The following is an 8,329-nucleotide window of genomic DNA, read 5'->3' as shown; positions in this document are numbered from 1 at the left end:
GTAGTACGTAGAGTACGAGAGAGAGAGAGAGAGAGAGAGAGACGAGAGAGNGAGAGAGAGAGAGAGAGAGACGAAGACAGAGTGCGGGGTGCAGGGAGATGGAAGGAGGGGATAGTTTGCTCTGGATTCCAAGCGTGACCCCGTGCTGACCCGGCGAGAACATCTCGCGCGCATCTTTCTTTCTCCGTCGCTCGCACGAACAGGCACACGTGCGTGTGCACGTCCACGTTTGCGTCGCTTCTGCCTCCCTCCCACCCAGTTCGCCCTCCGCAATTATATTCCCCCTTGCCACCCCGTCGCTCGCGCGACCGTGCTATCTTATCTCACGCGCGCCGCACGTAAGTACGTCTCTACGTACGTGGTGGATGCGAGGAGCACGCGGACGTGAGTTACCTCGCGTAAGTATGCGCGCACGTGATGTACACGCATACATTCATCGCTTTTACGTCGTTCGAGAACGATTCTGACAAGGTGAACAAAGTGCGCTTCTGCAGTTTCGATGTCTGACACGTGTAATTTCTTCGTGTTGAAAAAAATCTATTAGTACTTATTCTTTTCCTTCCTATTCAGGAAAATTCAAACAGATTTTTGTACAATGCATTTGTCTCAAAGTAGATATTTTTAATTAGAGAAATAATTAAAATATGACAAAATTTGCGCCCATCCAAAGATCAAACTTTCAAAGATCAAAACGAATCGCATTCTTTGTTATTGTGCTGCGTTTAATACTTCAGAATCTCGTTGATATTTGTATACTAATTTCTTTGTTTGAAAGTACATTATTATATAATTTATTTATTTACGGTGAACAATTCTTCAGTATGCGTACTGGTCATCTTTATCTCGTACACCGCGAAGAGGCACCACGATGCTGCCGGTTCGCGAGGTCGATATCACGGGGTACTCGCAGTGGATATAGCAAGCGGGGGCCTTTAATTGACTGTAATTTGCGTGCGCGGAGGTACGCGATATACCAGAAGACTGTAAACAACCGGCTCTCTTCCCAGCTAGATGCGAGAGTAAAGAGAGAGAGAAAGAGAAAGAGGGAGAGGGAGAGCTATGCGAGTCGACGGAGGTCGGCAACCCCGAGCAGTTGAGCGCGCGCCACGTTGAGGAATCGTAACCGGTGTTAGTTAAGACAAGGGTAACCTTAACCCTGGAATATCGCTCGGCTTTAATTCCCGTACGTGCACCTCCACGGTTGCGCCAGATCTTACGTATGCCGTGCAGCCGACGAAACTGATTGCCCCGCGATCAAAACGTCTTATCCCTTTCTCTCCCTCCGTTCTCTCGATGATGATAGTACTCTAGTTTCTTCTCTACTATCAACTCTAAAATGTGTCATCCATTTCAATCATAAGTATTGTAAAAACTGCATATAGTGATTTTATTGTCATGTTTATATCCTCTAAATTTTTTAGAGTGAAATCTTATTCTAAGAGAATGAAAATACAGTTATTTTCGAAACTAAATGAAAGTATTTCATTTCTTGAAAAAAGAGTAAGAATTTTCACTCTCTTGGAGAGATTTTATTCCAAAAAATTTAGAGTGTTTTTATTTCGTATTTCTTGCAAATGTAAAAATTATAAAAATAGATAATATAATCAAGATAAATTGATTTCTTCTGATTTCCTTTCAAATATTATCAAGAGTAATGTAATTAATGATATTAAATAATTTGATTTATAAAAGTAATTACTCGATTTAGAAATAATTCTTTATGCTGAGAAATATTCATTCTTATTGTAGTTTTAATTTCATTCTGGCAAGCTTTAAAAGAAATAGTAAAAATCAAATTAAAATGACAAATTTTATATTAAAAATATCTTTTTTAAATAAATTATGATTAATGATCAAACGTTTAGGTATAATCAGAGAAGATTGAGGAATTACTTATAGTGCTAAAATAGATTTTGTTTTTTAATGACCGAAATCAATTAGGTCTTTATTTTTAAGTTAAAATTTCACAAATTTATAAATCTATATATATATATATATACTCATTAATTATCGAAGCGTGTCGTCGATGTTACGTCACATGTCGCTATAAATTGCCAATATATATATAGATTGTATATTTTTATAATATATTTTTTTAACAATGTCTAACAAGTTTGTAGTCGATCGTATACGAATTCGTGTGAATCAGCGAGGATTCACGAGTCGTGAAAATAGATTGAAAGAAAAATTGAAAGAAAACACATAAGAAATCGTTATTATAATAGTTTGATGCTCGTGCACAATTCACCGAAAATCGTGCGGGCGTTATAACAACTACATTCGGTCCGCCGCGATGTAACTGGATTAATACGCGCGGCGGAAATTTAATTACTCGCCGTATTCGCGAAAACGAGTCTCGCCGTTATCCGATATTCGTTCGAGCTCATATACATACATCCACGACGACGAAAATTTGGGTCAAAACGTTCGGAAATAGAAGCCATGCTTTGCGACGCGTCCGTCCCACGATTTATCGACAGAAGCATTTAATAATCAGAGGCTGTATTTCAGGTTTATTTCCGGCGGAATCGATGTCACATTCTGCTGTATATGCGATATCATCGAATCACCAAGGAGATATCGGATTTCTTAAATGAGTGAATAAGACTATAATATTGAAATATTTTTAAATTTAGCGTTAATTTAACTTATAATTTAATTTAACTTGATTTGACTACTGTATCATATATACTTTAAATTAATTTAAATGCAATTTTATATAACTTAAACTTTATATAACTTAAATTACGATAACGTAATTGTTATTATACTGAAATTGTGAGAAATTTAAAATTATATATAATAGCAAATATAAATTAGATAAAATTAATATTTGTGCAAAAATTGTCAATATATTTCTTTTTAATTATTTTTTCAAGATATTTTTTGTTAATAATAATAACTAGAGAAGTTATATGAGTTCATAACATTCTTTAATCTCAAGAATCGAAAGAATTGCTTTAATAACGGATAAGAAATTACAAATATGGGTTATGAGGAAGATACATATTTTATATCAGAGCCTTCCAATTCGGGCAGGGCGTGCCTTTTACGTCATGAAATCTCTTCCCCCCCTCCCCCCCATTAGGTTTCTCAAGAGACAGATCACAGTACCATATGATAGTGTAGTACGATACTGTGATCCGCCTTTGTAGGTCAGAAATCTAATTGAAGGAAGAAGAAAGAAGGATTTCATAACGAAAAGCGATTGCCGTGCTCGAATTGGAAGGTTCTGTTTTATATAATGGTAAATTATCAAATTTAACGTTAACTATTGATAGCACGTCGCAAGTTAAACTCGAAATCCGTTCGACCATTGTGTTCGTAATGCTGCTCACGGGGTTGCCGATAACCGATTTTTCGTGATGCACCAACATCATACGGTGGGAGAAAGAGAGGGTAATCTATCGGGCGTAGAACGTGACGGGGATAGCCTGGCATTTGTTAGAAGTCAGGAAGACGGAGGAAAAACAGACGCGCCGGCTATCCCAGGTCGTGGCCCTTAAAGGGGGTCTATTAATGTCGGTCGCATTTTTCCGGCCGCCTAATCACAGGGTTCCCGAGGGATCGGTCGGTGCCCACCCCACTTCCACATCCCCTGTCGAGGTTTTTCGCGGCGTTTCCGCTACTTTGAGCGACTCGAACAATTTCCGGGCGCGACGGAACCGCGCGCCTCCATCGCCTTTCCCACTCTTCTCCTAAAGACCAGGACGCTTTTTACTGATCTTTAACGAGCCCTTCTTCGACGAGCTTACATGTAACTCTTTCTCTTTTCCATCTTCTCTCTCTCTTCTTTTCTTTTGATTTCTTTTCTGCTTTTATTATTTTATTTAAACTTTATTTTGTATTATATTTCCTTTTTTCTTTTTTTATTTTATAAATAATCTTTGTTATTTTATTTTCTCTTTGTTGTCATATTGCTTATATTCTTATATATAAGTTCTTAGAGAGTCCGTTCTAGAAAGACCTAAATAAACATAATAAAAGCTCTATCTATCTATCTCTAAAAGCTATATTTAATTTTTTATAATTTTCATTTTTGAGAAATGATATTTGTATGTGACATAGAAAAGGAACAATATACTTAGATATGGCAATATACCCAATCAATTCGATTGTTTACATAATTTCCACAAAAATAAACATTTTTTTTTTATCGAAACGTCAGACATTGAGGAATACGGTTTTAAGCGAATACATGTATTTTGCGAAGACTCCTTTTGCCTACAAATTGATTGCCTATATCACCGTTTACATCTTATTTGCCTATAGCTCGATTGCCTACATACATTTTTGTGATATTGTAAATGGGATCTTTCCATATGTCTTTGTTAATAAAAAAGTTATAAGTAATGAAAAAAGAAGATTGGATGTCATATTCAGAGTGGCATTGAATTAAAATTATGAAATTTAATTTTACATCCAGCGAACAGTGATACAATAATACAATAATTTTTTCAATTCGTTTAAATTATCTTCTAAACGTCATTATATAATGTCTAATTTGACAATGAAAGAGTTCTTTATATAATTAAGTTTCAGATATATGTATATTTTTAGAGAAATATTAATTTTATAAGAGCTTATAATAAAACGGAACATTTCTACGATAGATTTATTAGGAGATTTTTTTTAGATTTGTAATAATAATATAATTGAATTCTTTTTATTATATACACGATATATATTAACGATAACTTTGATTAAATTTTATAATAAATACAAATTGTTTACACACTTATGATTAATATGAAATTAAGATTGAGAACTATTGTAGATATTTTTGAGCGTTTGCTTAGACTCAAGTTTGTCACAAAATTCTTTTATAGAGAATATTCTTTTTCTTTATAGAAAACAATCAACTATAGAATGTTGAGTATGTAAAGTAATTGAGTCCTTTTTGCTGGTCTTCAGCCAACCACTTTCTGGTACACTTGTGTGTGCAGGTGGCTAAATCCAAAACTTTCATATTTGAGAAATAATATGCGTAAATGGAAAGTACTCGTTGCGTGCACGTGTTAATAACCTGCGTTTGAAAAAGCTGTTAAAATTGTATATTATTTAGTTGTGATTATTTTTAATATATTTATATATAATATTTATAGTAAATAAATAAAGTATGACGCTTTTGTAACATTCAGTTTCCATCCAGTCGTTATTAGTGCACATTGTTAGCGCTTGCTTTTTCACACTTGATTAAAATTATTTTATCTCTTGCCGTTCGATCGCGTCGTGCTTGTATTTTATAATTGTACGTATAATGCGCATGTTCGATAACGATATTATAGCGGAAGGCAGATAAGTATCTTTTTGTATTTATCTGTGTTGTTTCATTCGCGTAAAAATATTTTTACCGAAATGATATATTTTCGTGTCACATGTGTATTACGCTTCATTAAAGCACATTTATTACGCGCCCCTTTTCACTTGCTTCCTGCTCGCGGCATGCAGCTCTGCATTTCATAATAACACATAAGCACGTGATACAAGTACAATTTAAACAAATACGCAGCGAGGTTGTGTTATCTAACCACAAATAAAAGACCGAGTAAATGAAGATAGATTTATGATATTTTAAGATTATCGCCTTCACGTTTAATTAATAATGATATAACCAGCATTAGTTAATGAAATTTATATATTAATATTATATTTATATATTTATATATTTATATATTTATATTATACGAACTAGCAAAAGGAATATTTATGAAATATCGAATGTCGAAAGAAATAAAACTGTGACTTATATGTTTCCATAAAATTTGTGATTTGATTATTTAAATAATTATTCACTAGAAATAAATAAATTCTGCATGTATAAAAAATTTGCTTCTATTGATTTATTCATAATAAGGTTTAAATAATTGCAACGAATAATAGAGAAACAAGTTGCATGAAAAAATGTTTTATAATTATTTTAAATTTGTAATAATAATAATATAATTGAATTCTTTCTAATTATATACATTCATGATAATTTTTATTAAATTTTAGAATAAATATAAATTGTTTACTTATGATTGATATGAAATTAAGATTGAGAATTATTGTAGATATTTGAGCGTTTGCTTAGACTCAAGTTTGTCGTTACAAAATTCTTTTATAGAGAATATTCTTTTTCTTTATAGAAAACAATCAACTGTAGAATGTTGAAAGTAATTATGTTAAAAATAAACCGAAAGTATATTTTTCTTTCTTCGTTTCAACGATCATTTTTCTGATTAGAGTCAAGTTTTTGAAACTCATTAACTTCATTTGAGTTACGTTGTACAACTCAGTTTTGAGTGACATCACGTGTTAACTATCAAAGCAAAGATGTTTCTATTATGTTTCTATAGTAAAGGCAAAAGTTATACAGAAGCATATCGTAGATTCCGTTATAAATATGGAAACAAGTTCAAGCAAAAGTACAGGAAACCTCGCGAAAATTCTAATTTTAATAAAACTTTGTACACGTATATATGTTTATTTTGTGTATATATACTTTCTATTATTATTTTTTATTATTTGTGTAAATAAATAAATTTATAAAATATTTGTTAGTGTCGAAAAAGATTTCAAGAGATAAAATCACCATGGGTTCAAATGAATTTGACGAATCTCAAATATCAGAAAAACGATCGTCAAAACAAAAAAAGAAAAATATAACAATTTACTTTCAACACAATCCCATAGTCATCCTATATACCAAAACAAAGCAGATGCACTCTTAAAGTGCAGACGAATGGAGTTCGTTTATAATGTAGTTAAAGTAATATGTCATAAAGTTCTATCATCGTGATGACCTAGTTCATCGTACGGAGGATTTCATTCTCGCTAGTTATAGTTCACGAGAAGAGGGTAGCGCGAACGGAAATAGTGCAAGGGTGAGACAGTCGTGAAAATCCACGATGGCGAGCACGTATACGATCGGGTCCAGATACAGCTGTCTGCCTAAAGTCTGGTCGTTTCAGGAGCGGAATAGTACGGAGACGAGGATGTCGATGGAGGAGGAAGCATAGTCGGGATAGAGTAGTGCGAGAGAGTCGGTCGGAAGGGGTTAACGAGCCAGCCGCCATAAAGTCTAATGCATCTGTTGTCGTTGACGATGCAACGGGTTCGTCTTGGTCCGGTTGGGAGGATAGACGTCGATCTGTGACCACCTCGACGACAAGGACGACAAGGCGGCGCAAGGCCGCGCAGAATTCACGCAGCCGATCGTAAAACTCAGTATGGATTGACAGGTCGACGGCAGTAAACTTTGGCTTTCCGTCCGTTTTCTGCAGACAATGCAAAGTGCAGCCTCTGCAGTTGTCGATCGTGGCTCGCCATATAATGGCGATCTTCCCGATGTATTTGCGACAAATCTACATGCAACCTTTTACACACGTTCTCGTTTTCCTTCTTTCATTTCTTTACATTTTTCTTATGCATCTTTCCGCAATGCGCTTCTCTTCATGTTCTATATGATGTTAGATATATAACAGTAAAAACATTTTGTCAAATTGTATTTTTATTAAAAATCAGTCCTCTCAAGTTCTTGTTAAAATTTTGTATTACATTTTTTAATATCCAAGTGTTAATTTAATCTTCCACCGGCACAGAAAATTTTCGATCATAGTTTGCATTTTGGACTGTTGAGAACCATAATTGTTTTTTTTTTTATTATTCTGGGCTAAAAATCTGGAAACGTTCTTATATACTTTGTGATACTTTTAACAAATTTTTACTCTAATAGAAAACAAATTGTATTTTATTTATTTTTTACATATTGAAATCTGAGTAAGAGTTTTGAAAAACCGTGATATCGGTTAAAAATACATCGATTAAAATTCATAACTTTTATATGAGTAAATGAAAAAAAAACCTTTTAAGCTGCAATACTTGAGGATATGTACTTTGAAAAAAAATAGTTTAATAATGTTGGCTTCAAAAAGTTTTATTTGAGCACTTGGAAATGAAGATTTTTTTATGAATATAAAAATCAAGCTTTTTTAAGAAAAAATAGTAAAGTAACTTTTTCAATACATTAATTATGAAAATGTTTATTTATTTATATTATAATCAGTGTAAAAGTACAAAAAAATGAAATATGCTTTTACAAAAATGTGTACGATTTGAAAAAAATGAAAAAGATTATTAAAAATATCGAAAGATCCATTTTAAGCAAAATCTTTATAACCATTGAAATTACTGTAAAAAACATGTAAAATAACATGAAAAAGAATAAAAAATTGTTTCTTTCGAAAAAAAATACGCGAGTTGCATTTTAGATTATTAAAATCGTAACTTCATTCGTCTAAACAACTAATCAATCAATTATTCAATGACGGTTTTGTACACACGC

Source organism: Atta cephalotes (genome assembly GCF_000143395.1).
Source record: "Atta cephalotes unplaced genomic scaffold scaffold00034, whole genome shotgun sequence".
NCBI lineage: Eukaryota > Metazoa > Arthropoda > Insecta > Hymenoptera > Formicidae > Atta > Atta cephalotes.
This window is presented reverse-complemented; position numbering follows the sequence as displayed.